The sequence below is a fragment of the Pelodiscus sinensis genome, chromosome Z (assembly GCF_052426305.1).
Source record: "Pelodiscus sinensis isolate ZL-2025 chromosome Z, ASM5242630v1, whole genome shotgun sequence".
NCBI lineage: Eukaryota > Metazoa > Chordata > Testudines > Trionychidae > Pelodiscus > Pelodiscus sinensis.
Window position 1 is genome coordinate 9,358,004 of NC_143085.1, and position 11,597 is coordinate 9,369,600.

Consider the following 11,597-nt stretch of genomic DNA (forward strand, 5'->3'; position numbering starts at 1 on the left):
CTGAGATTGCAGATAGCTAATTGTAGAGACAGATCATATCTGATCTTCTGTCAGTTTTGTGGGAGCTTGAAATTGGGCCCTGCTCTCCTGATATAAAGTAAATATTTTCTCTCAATGTACTGAGTGACCAGTGGACAGAGAACTGAAGTGAAAGGCAAGGAACTTGAGTTTTATTCCCAGCCCTGTCACTGATCTGCTGTGTCCTCCTTGGTAAGTCACTCATCTCTCTGTGCTTCTATTTCCCCTCCCGTAGGGCAAGGTCTTTATTGTATCTACAGTTCCTCCTACGATTAGCCTTGATCCCAGCTGGGGCCTCTTTGTATGAGTGTAATACAAATTATATCTCGCTCTTTTAGAGCTTTGTAAGTAGAAAGTTCAACATTCTGATAAGGTGATACGATAAAGGAAGGAATAACTGAGTGCAGGGCCAGACCGAGCCATTCTGGAGCCCCGGGCAGACAATTTAATTGCGCCCTGGGTTGGGGGAGTGTGTATGCGTGACCCTTGCCCCGTGCCAGCACGTGTGGGAGGACGCATGCACAGCCCTGTCCCGGCGCGTGGAGGAGGGCACATGGAGCTGGTGGCGGCAGGATGCCTGTGTCCAGCCCAGCCCAGCTACCCCCGCTGGCACGCAGCCTGGGACCGCCCGGGGCAGTCCATGCAGGGCCCCGTGGCTGCGGGGGGAAGGGCGCTGCTGGCTGGCACTGTGGGGGTTAGCGCGGCCCCCGCCCCAAGCGGCTGCTGCAGGGTGGCCAGTGGAAGCTGCTGCAGCCCACAATCCAGGAGCCGGGTGCGCGGTGCCTGATGGAAGCTGTAAGTTCCACTATGCGCCCCTTATTGCTGCCATCAGGTGCCTCCCATAGGTTGACGTCCCGGGCAACTGTCCGGCTAGCCCCCTCCTTAATTCGGCCCTGACTGAGTGGGAAACTGCCTGGGCAGCTCAATCAGTTTTGAAAAAAGTCAGTCCTGATCCACACATGGCATGAAAAACGAAGCTTCCAAATGTACAGACTCTATGGACTGTGGAGAATTGCATCCCCTCTCAAATGTTTGCAAATTGCATTTTCAGGGCCACCCCATCATGATTTACATGGCTCTGTCATCCCAGCAAATAAACTCATTCCAGGATGGCAGGACCATTTATGGTTTGCATAATATACAAACTTGGAATCCCAGTGTATTTAAAAAGTCCATACCAATTATGAGTAATTAACTTCAACATGCTTCCTACAATCTCAGCTGTCTTCTTATGTTTAGTCTTTGTTGGGACCAACTGCTACAGAGGGAGGCTGTGAGGCCAACACCAGTGTAACGCTTTTGATCAACCAGCAGAGGTTACCATAAGACAGAAGTTCTCAAACTTTTTGGCCTGCAGCCCACCCTGCTCAAAGCAAACCTTTCCATGGACCACAAGCCAACCATCCATGATGACAAAATGCCTTTACTTATCTCTAAATACCTTAAATACTAAATTATTCATATTAGGTTTCTAGAGCTATAACGTAAGGAGACATATATAACTTGTAAGAAAGGAAGTATTATTAATCAGAATAATTAAATAGATTAAGCGCTTTGACTTTCTCATGTTAGTTTACCAAGCTTCATTTTAAATAAAGTAAAATATTAATTGATGTCCAAAATGAAAGGTTTCAATGTTGTCGTTATTTAGCTGGAATGGGAGACCTTTTTTGGGTTGGAGCCACTGATCCACAGAAACATCAGTCAAGGGTCATACAACAGTGAGAGGCAAACCTACCCCACAAATCCCAACCCCAACCGAGACACCTCACTCCCCTGGTGCTCCGGCTCCATAGTGGAGGGAGAAAGAGGGTCAGGGAAGACCAAGGTTAAGGACTTTCCATAGGCCAGATTAACTCTTTTGGGATTCTGGAGTTAGTAGATTTTGTGAGCCCCTCCCAGGCTCTAGGGTGAGGCAAAAAGTGAGGGGTTCAGTGTGTGGGAGCAAATAAAGCACAACGTGGAATATTGCTATGCTTCATTTGCATCATTTGAAAAAATGAGGAAGAATGGCTCTTGTGCAAGAGGGGGGTTTTGCACAATAAGGAGCCATCTACACAGCTCCTTTTTGCACAAAAGCCTCTTGCGCAAAAGCGGCTTCTAATTAATTATGCAAATGAAGCATAGCGTGGAATATCTTGCGCAAAAGTGGCTTCTAATTAATTATGCAAATAAAGCACAGCAATATTCCACGCTGTGCTTCATTTGCATAAGCTTTTCTGGAAGAAGGCTATAGTGTAGCTGTAGCCTCAGTTTCAGAGTCCTGATTTCTCATTGACCCTTCCCTTTCCTTTTGGTACTGGGAGCTGTGTAAACAAAAACCTTTCTGAGGTTCAGTAGGGGGCCAAAAATCATAGAATATTAGAACTGAAAGGGAACCTGAGTGGTCATCAAGTCCAGTCAGTTGCCTTAATTTAGATTGAAAAGTTATTCTCTAAAAGTATCAAGAGGCTTTGTGATTTTTGTGTCTCAGGTGACTTCAGAGCAAATTTTTCTGGGTATGTCTACACTGCAAAGTTAATTCAAAATAACAGCCGTTATTTCGAATTAACTTTAATAGCATCTATACATGCAAACCACTATTTCAAAATTAATTCGAAATAGCAGAACGCTTAATTCGAATTTGGTAATCCTCATTCTGTGAGGAGTAACGCCAAATTCGAAATAGCTAATTCAAAATGAGTGCTGTGTAGATACTTAATTCGAATTAGCTGGCCTCCAGCCCTTCCCAGTTTCCCCTGGTGGCCACTTTGGGCCAAACAAGGAAAACTCCTCTCCTCTCCCACAGCCCTGGAGCCCTTAAAGGGGTAGACTCTGGCCAGACTGCACATGCCAGATCCAGGCCTGCCAGCAGTCTCTGCCACTGACCCAGTGGCCCCACCATGAGCCAGGCAGCCAGTGCCAGCGAGCCATCCTCTTCCCAGTCCCCCAGCGCCCAAGAGCCAGCCAGGGGTCATAGACGCCATGCTCCCTCCTGGACTAGTGGGGAGATTATGGACCTCATTGAGGTTTGGGGGCAGGCCCCCAATGTGCATGATATCCACACTAGATAGAGGAACGTGGCTGTCTACAGTCGCATAGCGGCCACTATGGCCCAGAAAGGCCAAAGGTGCACCCAGGAGCTGTGGCAGGAGTACGCCAGGGCCACTCAGGGCAGCTCCTCAGCAGGGGCAAACACCTGCCCCATTTTGACGCCCTGGACCACATCCTGGGGGCAGTGTGGTCCGTGCCACCCTGGGGAGACCACGAGCTGGGACTGGAGGACCCTGACCAGGGTCTGAAGGAGGAGTTGCCATGCCAGCAGGACCCCCCAAGCAGTCCCAGGAGAGGAGTCACCAGGGTCGTCCGGGGAGGCCTCACCATGTAAGTGCCAGCACTGTCACCTTCCTGGAGGAGGGGCGGGAAGGGAGACCAGGGACTGCGTGCATGGGCCTTGCCTACCACGGATCATGCAGCAACCTGTGCATGTGTGAGCATGTGCCGTGCCATGCCACCCCTGGGCAGGTCCCTCCAGCTGTGCACCACACGGGCTGTGGCCTGATAGCCACACGCATGTGTGAAGAGACCTGACATGCTCCTGACCCCGAGGCAGGACACAGCAGGACACCCTCCCTGCACAAGTCCCCTCTAACATCTCCCCCCACCTCACCCATACTATACACAGCACAGGGGCATGGGTGCAGCGTGGGGGCAGCTCCCACTACCAGGGATAGCCAGACATTCCGACCATGGCCTCTGTGGAAGCACATCGGCTCTGACGGTGCAGGGCATGGTCATCCTCACCTCACAGTGGGGGCTGGGCTTCACCCACTGTGTCCCCAGAGAGAACTGACCACTTCTCTTCTTTCTCCACAGCCGCACCAGCTGCACATGCAGGGCGCACCATCCCACATGAGACATCTTCCCACACCCGAGGGTTCCACAGGATGACCGCAACACGACAGGGGCACTGAGAGCAGCACCTGGGGGCCCTGCGAGCCCTGACCCGCATCATGGAGAAGCGGGCACAGGAAGAATGGGAGTTCCGGAGGGAGCTGCTTGCCCAGGGTCGTGCCATCTGTACCCATCTGTAGACCCTGGTGCAGAGCGTGCTGCCTCGTGCCGCTCCAGCGCCTGCTGCCCCCCAAGCTACTGTTCCTCCTCCCACTGCTTCTCCCCCTCCTGCCTCTCCCTCCTCAACCTCCACACCCTCCTCCCCTTCCTCCCACGGATGCCGAGGCCCCCGCACCTGCCGTGCTGGAAGACATGTGGCCCGACGAGACCCCCACTCTTGAGCGTTGAGCTTCCCCTCACCCTTCCTCCCCTTGCTTCTCCCTTCCAGCTCCCTCGACCCAATTTTCCCCCTCCCCTCTCCCAGCCTCTCTCCTCCCGTCTCCTGCCTCCTTTCCCCTGCCTCCTCAGAAGTTCATCCCCCTCTCTCCTGCTGTTTTGTTAAATAAACAGAGTTTCTATTTTTGAAAAAAAATGTATTTTATTTGACTTCAGGAAGGGGGGGCTAGGGAGGGGTAAGTGGAAGGATATGAGGGAGGAATGGGGCACGAGGAATGGGGAGGACCAGGGAGACTGTTAGTGCTCCTTGGGGTTGAAGCTCTCCCGCAGGGCCCCCTGGATACTGATAGTCCCCCCGATGAACCTCCCAGGGTATGTCTACACTACCCCGCTAGTTCGAACTAGCGGGGTAATGTATGCATACCGCACTTGCTAATGAAGCCCGGGATTTGAATTTCCCGGGCTTCATTAGCATAAGCGGGGAGCCGCCATTTTTAAATCCCCGCTGCTTCGAACCCCGTGTAGCGCGGCTACACGGGGCTCGAACTAGGTAGTTCGGACTAGGGTCCTATTCTGAACTACCGTTACTCCTCGTGAAACGAGGAGTACCGGTAGTTCGGAATAGGCACCCTAGTCCGAACTACCTAGTTCGAGCCCCGTGTAGCCGCGCTGCACGGGGTTCGAAGCAGCGGGGATTTAAAAATGGCGGCTCCCCGCTTATGCTAATGAAGCCCGGGAAATTCAAATCCCGGGCTTCATTAGCAAGTGCGGTATGCATACATTACCCTCCTAGTTCGAACTAGGAGGGTAGTGTAGACATACCCCCAGATGGCAGTCTGCGGTGAGTGCAGCCAGGCTGATGGCAACAACCCCCGAGACGCACCAGCGTGCCCAGGGGCAGCTCTGGCTCCATGTAGCCAAGTGCTGTGGTGTCCCGAGTATGGGCACTTAGGGCACTCCAAGACAGGACTGCTTTGCTGTCTCTCATCAAGATAGACAAGCAAGCGGGGAACCCTGAGAACTGTCTGTCCGGGGTGGAGGGTAGGGTCCCTTTAAGCACGGAGCTCAGCTATCCTCAGGCAGCAGCCCCACACACTAAGTCCTAACCTGATGCCCTGCCGGCATGGTTCTGGCCTGCCATAACTTTGGTTCAGGGTCCACTCAGTGTGGACGCACTATTTTGAAATAGCAAAACGCTATTTTGAAATAGTTTTTGTGTCTAGATGCATTATTTCGAATTAGCTTAATTCGAATTAACTATTTCGAATAAAGTTAACTCAAATTAACACTGTAGTGTAGACATACCCTCTCAGAGTAAAGAGGCTTTTTTCGAACTGCTTGTTCTGTAAACCCAAACTGGGATTGGAGAGTCAAGTGAGATCTTTCTGGACCATGCTAAAGGTTCTGCAGCTGTAAATGAGTTAATAATTCTGCTGATGATAGATGAACCAGAATAAAATCCAATTCAGTTTAATCAAACCTGAATACTCAATAATCATGGGTTAAAAACTCAAGAAATTGCCTTAAATCATAAGATTTTTTTTAAAAGCTTAAAATTAATTTTTATTTGCATTCTGGTGCTGGATCTCTTAATGTTCAGGGTTTGAAGCTTTTCTTTGCAACTATGAGGCCTACAATATTTTTCTTAAATGGAAGTTGAAATTGTCAGGTGAATGATTTGATTCCAGAAACTGGGATTTGGGGGGGGGGGAGGGGGAGATGTTACAAGACTCATAATAAAATTATAAGAGACCATCACTACTGAGACCAAATTTTGTTCTTCAGATTAATGACACTAAAAGCCAGCTTCCTCTCTGTTCTGTCTTTGTTCTGTAAAGATAATAGGAATACATTTAATTGTCACAAACAATGAGAAGTCCTGTAGCACCTTATAGACTAACACATTTACTGGAGCAAAGCTTTCATGGGCAAAGACCCACTTCTTCAGATGCATGCAGTCTTTGCCCATGAAAGTTTATGCTCCAATAAATCTGTTAGTGCCATTTAATTGTCACTAAATGAGAAGAGAATTGGAACATGCACCAGGAGCAGATCTGTTAAATAAGCTGTCACTTATACAAAGTCACTTTTCTGACCCTAATAAATGGTCTTTGAGTCCTACAAAATTGTTTAAGGACCAAATCCAGAAGACAGGCTAAATTCCTTTGAAAGTTAATGAGTATTTTGGTTGGGTACGGGATACAGGCTTTGGACCGAATAGGGATTTTCAATGTCATCAAGCTTTCCACTTGATCTTATTTCCCACAGCTGAGAGATTCAATCCTGAAAAGTAAGGTTTGTGATAGAAACTCTGCAAGGGACCAAGCCATTAAAATAAACTAAGCTGTCTATTTGTGAGCACAGATTAAATGTTTTTGATGATCCACTATGTGCACTCGTCACAGCCCTGCTACATCAAGGTTAAAGGGGGAAAGGTGACTGGCTGGAAGTCATTTAATCAAATGGAGATGTTGATTTTCAGGTACCCCATTAGGGTGAGGTTTGCAAGCTCTGTCACTTTTAACAGCCGTATAATGAATATGCTTTCCAAAATTCTTGTTTCTCATAGCAGCGGCAGCAGCGGCATGTGATATGTGTCACCGTCAAAAGGAAAGTGAGATGTAGTTAATATAGAGCTGCACAACAAATAAATATTGATCAGTTCTCTCCATGCTATGCTTGAGCATCTGCAGTGACAATAGACACTGTAGCAAATGGGGATGGAAGAACAAAAAACACTGTGTTCCAAGGACATGATGGGGGAAGGCTAGTGTGGGAACAATTCAGCTTCCCCATTCAAGTGTTTCTCCCAAGACACTAAATCCAAGTGAACTGAGAGACACTTTATTCATGTCACGAATGTGTCTCAGATGTACTAGCTATAGTGTTAAAATCAGAGGCTCACAAAAGACAAGCTAGAACAGATTATTGTCTCCAGAGTCCCCCTACTAAAATAAAATCAACCAGTTTATACTTTGGTCAGTCCAGATGAAGAATACTTTGGATAAGGCATTAAGCAGATTTAGGAGTTACCACAGCACTTCAAGGCAGTTGTAAAATGGGGTTTGTTCTGCACCACACTGCACTATCTACAATGGTTATATTTTAGTTGGAATGGACTATTATATATTTTGACATGATGTTTCATTCTAAGATATGTGGTTTCTTTGTGGGTTTTCTAAAATTCTCTTCTTTAAAAGAAAAACAAACACTTTAAATGTTAGTAATCAAAATACAGACTGCTAAAGTTAACTTTCTTTAACTTGATTCTTAACTTGTGTTTTTTAACTATATTGTCAAAAGCATTCCGAATTTTGGATTCTTTGCTTTGGAATTTTTATGAGCTACATAAATTGAAAATTTGTGCTTCTAAGGTCATAGATTGCTATTTAAATAAGTACCCTCACTTATTTTCCCTCAGTAGTTCCCATTATAATGAGTCTTCAGCACTTCTGAAAAATGAGGACATTTATTTAGGAGCCTAATTTAAGAGTTTGAATTTATGGCTGTGGCTTTAAACAATAAAGTAGCCTACTGTCATCACATGCGATCATAATATTTCACAACTATTTTTATTAACTAACAACTGACAAAGGGGCCCCAAAGTTGTCTGCAAATGCAACATATCTAACTGTTCCTTTCAATTTTACTTATCAATAGAGGCTTTATTTTTGGTTTTATGCTGTAGGAGGGGAATTGTATCCTAATGGATCTGCTAATTTCCCTCAAATCTTTCCAACCCTAATTCTAGGTGGAAAACTATTATTCAAAGTAACAGAGCTGCAATAGTAATGTGTTTTCATGCTACTTCCCAACCCACCTTTATCCCCTCTAGTCCTGTAGCTCTCTTTCTATTAGTGGATTTGACCTTCTGGTCTACATTTAAATCATAGGTTGATCTAGCTATGTTGCTCAGGGCTATGAAAAATTTTGCACCCTGAGCAAGGTAGCTAGGTCAAACTAAGCCCCACTGTAGACAAGACTAACATGACAGCACTTAGGGAGTCTTCCATTGACATAGTTACCATGTCATGGAGTGATAGATTAACTATATGGATAGAAAAACACTTTCTATTGGCATAAGAAACATCCATGCTATGACAGCTCAGGTGCTATACAGGCAGTCCCTGGGTTACGTACAAGATAGGGACTGTAGGTTTGTTCTTAAGTTGAATTTGTATGTAAGTCGGAACTGGTACATGTTGTAGGGGAAACTCTAGCCAAACATTTCTCCAGAGCTCAGTTTTATTCTCCCACACCTCACTTCCCTCAGTCCTTTATTCTCAAGCTTAGGTGTCTGCTGAGAAAAGCCGCTCCGCGTCTCCCTGGTCTGCTGGGGCGGGAGAGGGGGGCGCTAGCTTCGCGTCTCCCTGGTCTGCTGGGGGGAAGCAGCTAGTGCGGGGTTGCCTCACCCCGTTTGTAAGTAGGGATCCGATGTAAGTCAGATCCATGTAACCCGGGGACTTCCTGTACCTGTGAAGCCATAGTTTAGATACCCCCATGATCATCCCTATGTTATTCCTCATTATCTTCAAAGGCTCAATCATGGAAATTCTCTTTTTCTAGTGGCTTCAGTGGAAGTTGAGAATGCTGAGTATTCTCACTGTCTCCATCCTATCCATGACTAGTGTCTTTGTCCTTCATAGCTATGCTAATGCTGTCCCTTATCATCCTTTATTATTGCACACTGAAGCATGATCTTCAACCTCACTTCATCATTTTGCCTCTGACACCTGTTCTGCCAGCCTCAGTGTAATCTATCAGTGCTGTCAGTGTCATCCTCCGGAACAGTATTTATTGCAGCATGCCTGTGTCTCATCGCTGTGATTATGTGAGCTTCTGTGATTGTACTACATCTATCACCTCATTACTGAAATAAAGTTAACAGTAATAGGAGTCATACAGCTAACCCCCTGCTCACCATGCTGGAAATTTATTCTCAGGATAAAAAGGAAATGCATATGGATCCATTTAAAACTGAGCCAGCCATGCAGTTAATCCAGAGTTAAAACATTTTTAGATGTATAGAGTGCTTGTCATGCAGAAGTTCCCAACACGCTTATAAACCTTACACCATTAAGGAAGAAGGAGGAAGTTTCTGGTAAAGCACTGCAGAAAATCTGAGTTCCAGTCTTTGTTTGGGGACAGGCTTCCTGCGTGACCCACATTTCTTCATAGTTATAATATTTTCACTCCTACACATGTTGACGAGGATCAATTTATTGTCATTGTGTGATCCTTGCATGGAGGGATGAAAGAAATGCAAGTTATTACTACATCAAACCATTTCACCCATTGATAAAAGCAATCTCCTTTGAGGAAACATGGCAATGATGTGTGAATAGCACATAGCAAACAATTTAGGACAGAAACAGAAAACACTGTTTTCAAGAGGCATGGAATGTTGAAGTTAGATCAGCAAAATAGAATGGCCAGATTCACAAGGTGGCTAGAACAATGGGTCATACACATCTCCTTATATGAAATGAATTGTGAAATCTTTAGTGACCATAAGCAAGCAGGAACAATTCTGGCTTTCTAGTAGTAGGGATCCTTTTTCCCTCTCATCATTGGGGTATATGTTTTTTCTTAGATTTTGAATCAATTGCCTCAGCAACCATCTTTTCACTGTGGCTGTGTCTAGACTGGCCACTTTTTCTGGAAAAGCAGCCGTTTTTCCGGAAAAACTTGCCAGCTGTCTACACTGGCTGCTTGAATTTCCGCAAAAGCACTGATGATCTCATGTAAGATTGTCAGTGCTTTTGCAGAAATACTATGCTGCTCCTGTTCAGGCAAAAGTCTTTTTCCGAAAAACTTTTGCGCAAAAGGACCAGTGTAGACAGCAGAGATTTGTTTTCCGCAAAAAAGCCCCGATCGTGAAAATGGCGATTGGGGCTTTTTTGCGGAAAAGCGCGTCTAGATTGGCCACGGATGCTTTTCCGCAAAAAGTGCTTTTGCGGAAAAGCGTCGTGCCAATCTAGACACGCTTTTCCGAAAATGCTTTTAACGAAAAAGTTTTCCGTTAAAAGCATTTTCGGAAAATCATGCCAGGGTAGACGTAGCCTGTGTGTGTATGTACAGTGTCATGTCAATAATGAGTGAGGCCTTTAGGCACTGGTGCATAGAGCTGTGCCAATCCAGAGGTATCTGCTTTATAGCCATGGATAGCCATGGTTCATTTTTGGGGATATGGACACAAAATTTTGTATCTGCACAGGGCTCTACTAGTGCAATCCCAGTTCATGATAGGAATACTATTGACTGAAAGGGACAAATATCGCCCACTGAATGTTTTCCTTCATTATCTCCCATTCACCTAGGACACTGCACAGTTATTTTGGAATAAATTATTCCAGACTAGTTATTCCAAAATAGCTTATTTTGACATAGCACGTCTACATTGTAGGAAAGCCTCAAAATTAGTACGAGGCAGGCTTCCCTAATGTAGATGTGCTATGTCAAAATAAGCTATTTTGGAATAACTATTCCCCCCCAAATCAAAGAATTACCAAGGCAAAGATGCATACTAAAATAAGCTTGAAGTACTGCTGGTAGGCGTAATGCTTTGCATCTATTACACCTTCCACCCGAGGATCTCAACGTATTTTCAAAAGCAAGTAAATCTCTTCATTGCAGAGATACAGGAATTTCACTTGTATCATAAAAATGAAGGACTGGAAAAGACCTCGATAGATGATCTAGTTGAGTACTTTGCACTGAGACAAGTCTAAGTGGTATCTAGACCATGGGTGGAGAACCTATAACCCCCTTCGGTAGCCTCCAAGTCACAAGCCAGTGGTTTTGCTCTAGCCATGGTGTGGCTGGCACACTGCTGTGTGGGAAGAGCGAATCTTGACCCTCATGGGCCGGATCCAGGCAAGCCACAGGCCAAATTCAATCCTGTGGGCTCTGACTGGCATGAGGAGGAAGCGGTTCTGCCCACCGCAGGGAATTGCTCTGTGACGGCACCACCTCCGCCTTTGCTGGTAGCCTGGAATCGCAGCTTAAAGGAGCAGCAGAGGGGGAAAACGGGTGGGCCTGCAGAGAGCATTTTCCTTCAGTGCACAAAACCATGTGGAGACTCTTGTGCTCTCTCAGGAGCTGTGCCACAAAAGTGCCCCAATCCCTTGCCCTCTCCCGTCCAGATCCTGCACCCCCAACCCACTCCCGACCTCCCAGACCTCACACTCCTACCCCATCCCGGACGCTCCACCATGACCCTGTTCCTGCATCTCCTTCCTCCCAGACCCTCCACCCGACTCCTGCACCCTCCTATCCTCTCAGATCCCTCACTACTCCCCGCTCCTGCA